Source organism: Homarus americanus, unplaced genomic scaffold, assembly GCF_018991925.1.
Source record: "Homarus americanus isolate GMGI-L3 unplaced genomic scaffold, GMGI_Hamer_2.0 scaffold50281, whole genome shotgun sequence".
Classification (NCBI taxonomy): domain Eukaryota; kingdom Metazoa; phylum Arthropoda; class Malacostraca; order Decapoda; family Nephropidae; genus Homarus; species Homarus americanus.
Genome location: NW_024742338.1, coordinates 642,374 through 651,653, shown reverse-complemented (window position 1 = coordinate 651,653; position 9,280 = coordinate 642,374).

The following is a 9,280-nucleotide window of genomic DNA, read 5'->3' as shown; positions in this document are numbered from 1 at the left end:
AAATGAACTGGTGTGGATTCCGTCCCATGTTAGAATTACGAAATATGATTATGTAGAATTTGTAGAATAACTGGTCAACAGGGTATAGAGCACAGGGAGACAGAAACAAGTGAAGATTGCCGGACATGACACAAACCATTGAGATGAAGGACTGGCTGGACACGGCGTCATCACCCTGACCATGCGTGTTTATAAAAATTACAAGTTAGTTAATTGTACCGTATAGTTTTGTTTTCATTCCTTGTTACGGAATACTGAACTAATTGTAACTTAAAATGAACAGCGGTGAGATTTATTATTATTATTATTATTATTATTATTATTATTATTATTATTATTATTATTATTATTATCATCAAGGATATCGGATATGACGTCACTTGACCCTCTTCCTATCTAGATGTCTTTTGTGTGTGTTACGTCTCCCCGAGTGCCCCTGTGTGTGGTGTGGTGTGTGGTGTGTGAGTGTGTGTGGGGGGGGGAAGAAGCTCATGTTGGTTGTGTTGAGTTGGCTTTGGTCATGAATCGACAAACGGGAAGCGGCATTATGTTATCTCGAGGGTCTTTAAAAGGTTCTTGAAACTTTACACACAGTCACCCACGATCCAAAGTTCCATTACACTTGTGTCCGAAACTATACCACACCCAAATGAGAAGTGCTATCTATGGGTGGACAAGCGGTTCGGAGATCGGTTCCAGCAATTCTATCTAGCATTTCTTGGTAAAAAATGTTATTCCATGGTATCAGTATCAGTAGGACAATAAAATAATTAAAATCTAACCTTTTGTACTGATGAGAGTGTTCGACGTCGCGTGAAACATACACATGGCGGCCAGATATGCTATTGACATGAATTACGAAGATTTTTTATCTCTTCGCCTCTCCCCATGGTCCAGTGTGGGTACATGAGTCTACCTGTTGTGTTAGGGAGAGTCACACTAGACCCTTCTCACACTCGACTCAAACGCATATCGAATCCCAGTTACGGTGGCGAGAGATATGCTCGATACTATTGTTACACCGACACACACACACACACACACACTACACCACACACACACACCACACCACACCACACACACTACACCACACCACACACACCACACCACCACACACCACACACACCACACACCACACACACACACACCACACACACACACCCCACACACACACCCACACCACACACCACACCACACACACACACCACACACACACACCACACTACACCACACACTACACCACACACCACACACACACACTACACCACACCTTGTTCTCACTCTTGTTGTTTTGATGCATTACCGTGTAATAACTTATATAAAGGTCATTTAGAAACAATTTAACATTAACTTCTCTTCCAAACAACAACTATTAAAATATAATGAAGGAATGATAAATAATCTCTCATTTACCACTTCACTATACACAGATAAAGTGCCAAAGTACTTTAATAATTTATAAGTTTATTATTATAGACTGTATGTACTTATGTCCGACACCTGTGATGATTATGAAGGTGTTTGGCCACGCTTTAGTAACTTAGATTATTCTTATTAGTGTGTACAAGGACGGGTGACTGGTGAGGGGCCGGGAGGGCCGAGGGAGGAGGCTGAGGAGGGAGGGGCCGGGGAGGCAGGAGGGAGGCAGGAGGGTGGAGGGGAGGAGGAGGGTGAGGAGGGGGATAACATGAGTAAAACAAAGCTATTTAACAGATCATCATCAGCTGTCGACGACACACACACACACACACACACACACACACACACACACACACACACACACACACACACACACACACACACACACGTGAGACCCACTACACGTTATGACACACACAGGGACATATCCTGGAATATCAAATGCGGGGAGGAGGAGGAGGGAGGGGTCAAGCTGTGGGTGGGGGAACATGGCGACCAATATCATGACATTTTGAAGCCATGTGCACTTGATATTAGGAGATATTCTGAGGTTAATAGTAATTAAGATTTACTATACACAAAAACACCTGAGTACAATACGACATTAATGAAAAAGTATTGAAATTTTATGATGAAAAGTGGGGTCGGACTCCTGGACCTTCCCCTGGATCCGCCCCTGACATGTGTAATAATTCTACAGTAAATTCTCACTTCTTTAATGGACATAATTTGTATTGCTAATTACTTAATGGGGTGAAGGGAATTAGTGAGTCATGAGGATGTAGGTCAAACTGTGTAGTCCCTGAGAGTGGGTGAGTGGGTGGGTGAGTGGGTGAGTGGGTGGGTGAGTGGGTGAGTGGGTGAGTGGGTGGTGAGTGGGTGAGTGAGTGGTGAGTGGGTGGGTGGGTGAGGAGTGAGTGAGTGGGTGAGTGGGAGAGTGGGTGAGTGAGTGGGTGGTGGGTGGGTGGTGGGTGAGTGGGTGGTGGGTGAGTGAGTGGGTGAGTGGTGAGTGAGTGGGTGGGTGGGTGGTGAGTGGTGGTGGGTGAGTGGGTGAGTAGTGGGTGAGTGAGTGGGTGAGTGGGTGAGTGAGTGAGTGGGTGAGTGAGTGAGTGGGTGAGTGAGTGAGTGGGTGAATTACTGTGAGATTCGTCATTCACAGAGGTACAGTACATCCTGACTTTGTTCTATGACACACAAGTTGTTTATCTCTATAAGTGAGAGAGAGGCGGCAATCTCCAGAGCGTAACACCTCCTCCTCCCCATGTCATTCTATTCCCTCCCTCTGTCCTTCACTTACTCCCTCCCTCACTCCCTCTTTCTCTCCCTCATTTACTCCCTCCTTCCTCCACCCATCTACCTGTTAGTCCAATGCCTCTCTCTCTCTCACCCCCACCGACGTTACTTCACCCAACCTCGGAACGACCTCAACCTACTCTAGCACGACACCAGTCTACCCATCCCCGGCGACCCCAACCTAGACCAGCACGACCCCAACCCAGACCAGCGCCCCCACCCACTCGAGCACCCCCACCCACTTCACGACACAACACACTCGTCCAGCGTATCATCAATATTATAAACATACAAACAATAGCAAACAGAGAGGCGCTTTAGCCAAGGCAGCTAAAATTACCCTCATGTAAGATAATAATGAGAGATGAAACTAAGTGAACACTAAAAACAAAAGAGCAGCAACCCCGACTAAAACAAATGAAGGAGAGGAGCTGTGAGACTATGTATACAGTATATACTGCGTCGTATGAGCACAAGGCAGTGAAATTTGAATTGTCTATGATACTTACAATGTTTTATCATTGATTAGTTCTAGAGTCCAGATTATTAAAATATTTACATATTATTGTTTACAACATTACAGTATTGAAGAAAACGCATGATTCACAACACATATTGGAGTTTAAAATAAGAATAATCTTTAAAATTAATGTGTGTATTGACAATAACGAAAACTATAAGCTGGACATACAAAGATTATTTGAATTCTGAAAATATTTTAAGAAATAGAAATTAGTATCGCTGCTTAAGCTGTCTATTTAGGCTACAATGTTTACAAGTGGACAGCCATTGTTTGTATAGCTCACAGCTGGACTCATTGTTGACACAGTGAGTGGGGGAGTGTGTGTAGTGGCCGACAACGTGAGGAAGTCAGTACAATACCTTGATAATCTTAAGGCGAAATCTACAGCCAGTTAGTTATTGGTTCTCATACCTTCTGTGTGCAGCCCCGAGAGACGGGTCACGGTGATGTGCGGCCATGGGGTCGAATATCTTGATAACAAAAAAGGCTCGTTGTCCCTGCGTCCATGATCCTCGAGCAATGACGTCCACACGGCCTTCCTGGGTTGTGTTGGCAATCCTGGAAAGAACACGCTCGTCGGCTAAAGGGAGGCGTGTCGGCTCGAAAGTGACATCGCGGCATATCTCCTCCAACAAATTTTCTGTGATGTCCCTTACTTCGTCGTGCCTCAAGCAAACGAAACCTTCCTTCTTAAAACCCTGGCGTGTTTGATGTCGTAGGATGTTTCACACACGCATTGAGTGGCCATACCTCCCACTGGCCAACCTTACCTTAGAGTTGTAGCGTCTGTGAATTCTTGTTTGTTAAGGCTGAATCCCTTTGCTCTTATAGATAAAGTTGTTTGCCAGTTTGAGGCGCCCACCTCCTGTACTGCCCCCTCTTTTCATTTCACGATCTCTGAGTTGTTGCGTTAGGTGTTGATATTTTTCGCTTTGGGTCTGCTGCCGCTTTGTAGTAATGGAACGTCGAATTTTGTGTTGTTCGTTGGTGTCAGTACATCACTGGCGGCATTTTGAGCTACTACCCGCTCAGTGACGGCTGCCGTGAGTTTGACAGAGTTCCGATGGTTAGTGGCAGCAAGCTCCTCTAGGTTTGTAGTTCTCATTCCTCCTCGTCTCGGTGGTAGTGCAAGGAGAGACTTTTCTGATGGAGTAAGGTGGTAGCTTTTCACTAATGTTGGAATAAAAGGTTCCCTGCTGGCATATTGTAGAGGACGGGTGACAGGTTCTATTTCAGGGATAGTGGGCAACAAGTCTTTCCAGCGAGATCTGACTCGTATGTGGCTCAGTTCTAACTCTTAACGAGAGAGTTTTGATTTCCTTCACCACACCATTTACCTTTCCTATAGTCCGGTTGCAGTTGTGTGGCTTTATAATGAGGAAGGACTTGCTGGCGCTTGGGTGGTACCCTATTTGTGAACCACATGTTGTTACCAGGTTCCATCACTTTTCTGCTCCTGTGAGGTCATCAGCATATGCTACCTGTTAGGCATTGGTGGTTTTATAACTTAATGTATGCTGGAGCACAGATAAGCCTAGCGCATACGTTGTCATGGTGAGTGATCGTCTCCGTTAACAGTATGGCGGTGCCTCCTGCTGGTGGTGTGTCAGTCTCCTACCGGTGTTGAGTGGCACTGTGGCGGTTCAAAGGGCACTGTAGTTATTGTTATGAGAATGAATTAAAAGATGCAATTTAGCCTGACATCTGTGTGTGTGTGTGTGTGTGTGTGTGTGTGTAATAATAATAATAATAATAATAATAATAATAATAATAATAATTAACGGTTCATTGAAAAGTTCTACCCGAAGGCTGAAAATATACATTGGACATAAATGACTTATTGCATACATTGGTGGTTTAACAAAAGCCTTCATTAGAAGGTAAAAGACATACAGTGAACAAACAGATTAATGTAGGTGTTGAACAGCAAAACGTAGTGTAGTAACTCCTCCCAGATGGTGTTAGGAGGGACTCACGTGGTGTAGTTCCCTCAGATGGTGTTATGAAGGGCCTCACGTGGTGTAGTAATTCCCTCACAGATGGTGTTATGAGGGCATCACGTGGTGTAGTAGTTCCCTCACAGATGGTGTTATGAGGGGCATCACGTGGTGTAGTAATCCCTCACAGGATGGTGTTATGAGGGGCATCACGTGGTGTGGTTCCTCACAGATGGTGTTATGAGGGGCATCACGTGGTGTAGTAATTCCCTCACAGATGGTGTTATGAGGGCATCGTGGTGTAGTAACTCCCCCAGATGGTGTTATGGGGGCATCACGTGGTGTAGTAATTCCCTCCCAGATGGTGTGAGGGGCATCACGTGGTGTGTACTCCCTCCCAGATGGTGTTATGAGGGCATCACGTGGTGTAGTAATTCCTCACAGATGGTGTTATGAGGGGCATCACGTGGTGTAGTAGTTCACAGATGGTGTTATGAGGGCATCACGTGGTGTAGTAATTCCCTCACAGATGGTGTTATGAGGGGCATCACGTAGTGTAGTAACTCCCTCCCAGATGGTGTTAGGAGAGGGACCTCACGTGGTGCTGATAGTTCCCTCACAGATGGTGTTATGAGGGGGGCCTCACGTGGTGTAAGTAATTCCCTCACAGATGGTGTTATGAGGGGCATCATGGTGTAGTAATTCCCTCACAGATGGTGTTATGAGGGGCATCACGTGGTGTAATGGTTCCCTCACAGATGGTGTTATGAGGGGCCTCACGTGGTGTAGTAACTCCCTCCCAGATGGTGTTAGGAGGGACCTCACGTGATGTAGTAATTCCCTCGCAGATGGTGTTATGAGGGACCTGACGTGGTGTAGTAATTCCCTCGCAGATGGTGTTATGAGGGACCACGTGGTGTAGTAATTCCCTCACAGATGGTGTTATGGGGGACCTCACGTGGTGTAATTACCTCACAGATGGTGTTATGAGGGACTGGCCGTGGTGTAGTAATTCCGTCACAGATGGTGTTATGAGAGGGCCTCACGTGGTGTAGTAATTCCTTCACAGATGGTGTTATGAGGGACTTGACGTGGTGTAGTAATTCCGTCACAGATGGTGTTATGAGGGGGCCTCACACGTGGTGTAGTAATTCCCTCACAGATGGTGTTATGAGGGGCATCACGTGGTGTAGTAGTTCCCTCTGAATGTGGTGTTATGAGGCCTCACGTGGTGTAGTAATTCCCTCACAGATGGTGTTATGAGGGGACCTGACGTGGTGTAATGTTCCCTCACAGATGGTGTTATGAGGGGCCTCACGTGGTGTGATAATTCCCTCACAGATGGTGTTATGGGGGCATCACGTGGTGTAGTAGTTCCCTCACAGATGGTGTTATGAGGGGCTCACGTGGTGTAGTAATTCCCTCACAGGTGGTGTTATGAGGGACCTGACGTGTGTGTGTGTGTGTGTGTGTGTAAGAAGAATGAGCCAAGACGTGAATATATCAAAGTCATCACATCAACGTCACATCAAGGAGGTCGAGGAGGAATAATAAATTCAGAATAAGTGAGTGTGGTGATGGTGCAGGGTGTGGGCCGGGTATTGTGTGGTGATGGTGCAGGGTGTGGGCCGGGTATTGTGTGGTGATGGTGCAGGGTGTGGGCCGGGTATTGTATGGATGGTGCAGGGTGTGGGCCGGGTATTGTGTGGTGATGGTGCAGGGTGTGGGCCGGGTATTGTGTGGTGATGGTGCAGGGTGTGGGCCGGGTATTGTGTGGTGATGGTGCAGGGTGTGGGCCGGGTGATGTGTGGTGATGGTGCAGGGTGTGGGCCGGGTATTGTGTGGTGATGGTGCAGGGTGTGGGCCGGGTATTGTGTGGTGATGGTGCAGGGTGTGGGCCGGGTATTGTGTGGTGATGGTGCAGGGTGTGGGCCGGGTATTGTGTGGTGATGGTGCAGGGTGTGGGCCGGGTATTGTATGGAGATGGGGCGCCTGCTGGTGCACTCACCCAGCACTTCCCCTTGGTCACGTTAGCCACGGTGTCTTGTTATGGTGGAAATAAGGCGGCGTTATTATAAAGAACAGTAGTTCAGTAATCTTACCCAAATTAGACTCAATCTAACCTAATCTTATCTAAACATACCTCATCTTAACTAACTTTAACTTACCCTTAACTTAACCCGACCTAACCTTAACCCAAATTTAACCTAACCAAATCCGTCCCTCTTGACTTCACTAGTCGACTTTTCTCGAGTCTGAGGAATGTTTATAGATGAACAGCTTAACACAACCAGTGACTAAGTCTTCGTCAACCTCATTGAGATCATTTCCTTTACTCTTGTGGTTGTCTGTCTGTCTCAAGTGAACAAAGTGACAGTGTGCCCATAGTATTTCCTGTGACGGCCGGATGAGTGTGTGTTGACGTCATTTTTTTTGGAGGTTCGGGTCTATTAGTTTGTTCACAATTCTTCATCTTCTCTGATTAGTGGCGCCACAACCTAAGCCAAGGGGTATACAATATACTCCTTGGCATCAACAGTCACTCAAGGCGCTGACGTCTCTTATACGGAAGTTATGATTAAGAAGTGTTTATTTTTTTAAGGTTTTTCTAATAATTCATGACGATATATATTTTTGGTATGTGATATAATAATGATTACAAGCCTTTGACAATATAATAATACTATATAATTATCATATAGCCAGACAAGCTTTAACGTAAACTTGTGAGTCATAACACAGTGTACACAGCCTGTCATGTTACTTCACAAACACTTAGGATTAATCTTCCCTTGTATTTACTGGTAGTAGACTCCTAGCTGATATCTTGTAAGCGATTTTGACATTTTGTGACCTTTCTGCTGTAACCAAAAAAACATTGATAATGTCACAGTCACGTTGACACATCAGAACAATATAGTTTTTAGTCCATATTATAAAGTAGTTTATGCCAGTAGAGTGTCTTAAGGTAGTTATATTGTAGGCTGTAGTAGTGATGATAACGCCATGTCAGTCAGTCTGTAAGTTGATACAGTGGAGCGCTTCTTACTTACCGTGACCCTGCTACAGCTCACAGGGATTAGGTAAACAACACAACCAGGAGATATACTCGGGATTGAAGCATCAAAATGAAGGCTTAACGTTCCAAGGTGTCTTACGTAACCTCACCACCAATGATTAAGTATATAAGACAAAAGAACTGGTCCCAGAGACTCAGTGCCGGTCAGTGAATGGTGAAACACACACACACACACACCACCAGACACCACAGTGAGGCAACTTCCGCCATCAGTGGGTTTAGAGAGTTAAATTGAAATCTTCCCCAGCGAATAATGAATCTATTGACGATAAGAGATTCCTGACCACCTGAAGATTAATCACCCAGAGTTTACCCGGGGATTAGGTTAGGCTGGGTTAGATTAGAGTAGGTTAGGATAGGTTAAGCTAGGTTAGGTTAAGTTGGTTAATGATAAGGAAAATGTAACTGGAGAAATAATTAATACATATTTCACTCCCCCACCTCCTCCATTTTTCTTTGTCTCGATCACAGAACATCAAGAGTAATATGGAAGGTCTTAAAGGGAATATCTCCAGGTGTGACGGTGCATACTCTTTACTGTCTAAAAAAAAAAGGGAAGTCTTATCCCGAGTTCTTCCTTTATTTACTCACTGGAGTTCCTAAGATGAGTTTTGATCGGTTACATTCCTGTGTACGTGCCAACTTCTTAAACCACAATATATCAAACTTATTATCTTGTTCTGCTATATAGTTGTCCAGTTTTATTTTTCTATTGGTATCTTATAACCTGTTCTGCTAAGGTATTTTTTAATGCTTTGCTTCGTCGTGGCGTGTGAATGTGTCCGGAACAGTTTATCCTCGTGGTCTCTGTGTTGTTTTGTTGGTCACGGTGTTTCTTGTATTATTTAATTCATCTTCAAAACCTCAATGAATCTCTTGAGTATGATAACTTAAATTCCTGAGTAAGATAAATTAACCCTTAGAAAACGATAACAGTGCGACCAGTTAACCCCTTGAGTACAATACCGTTGATTAAATAGTGTTTTTCGCAGACGGTATCATTACTTACATTTCCCAGGTCGGCATGAG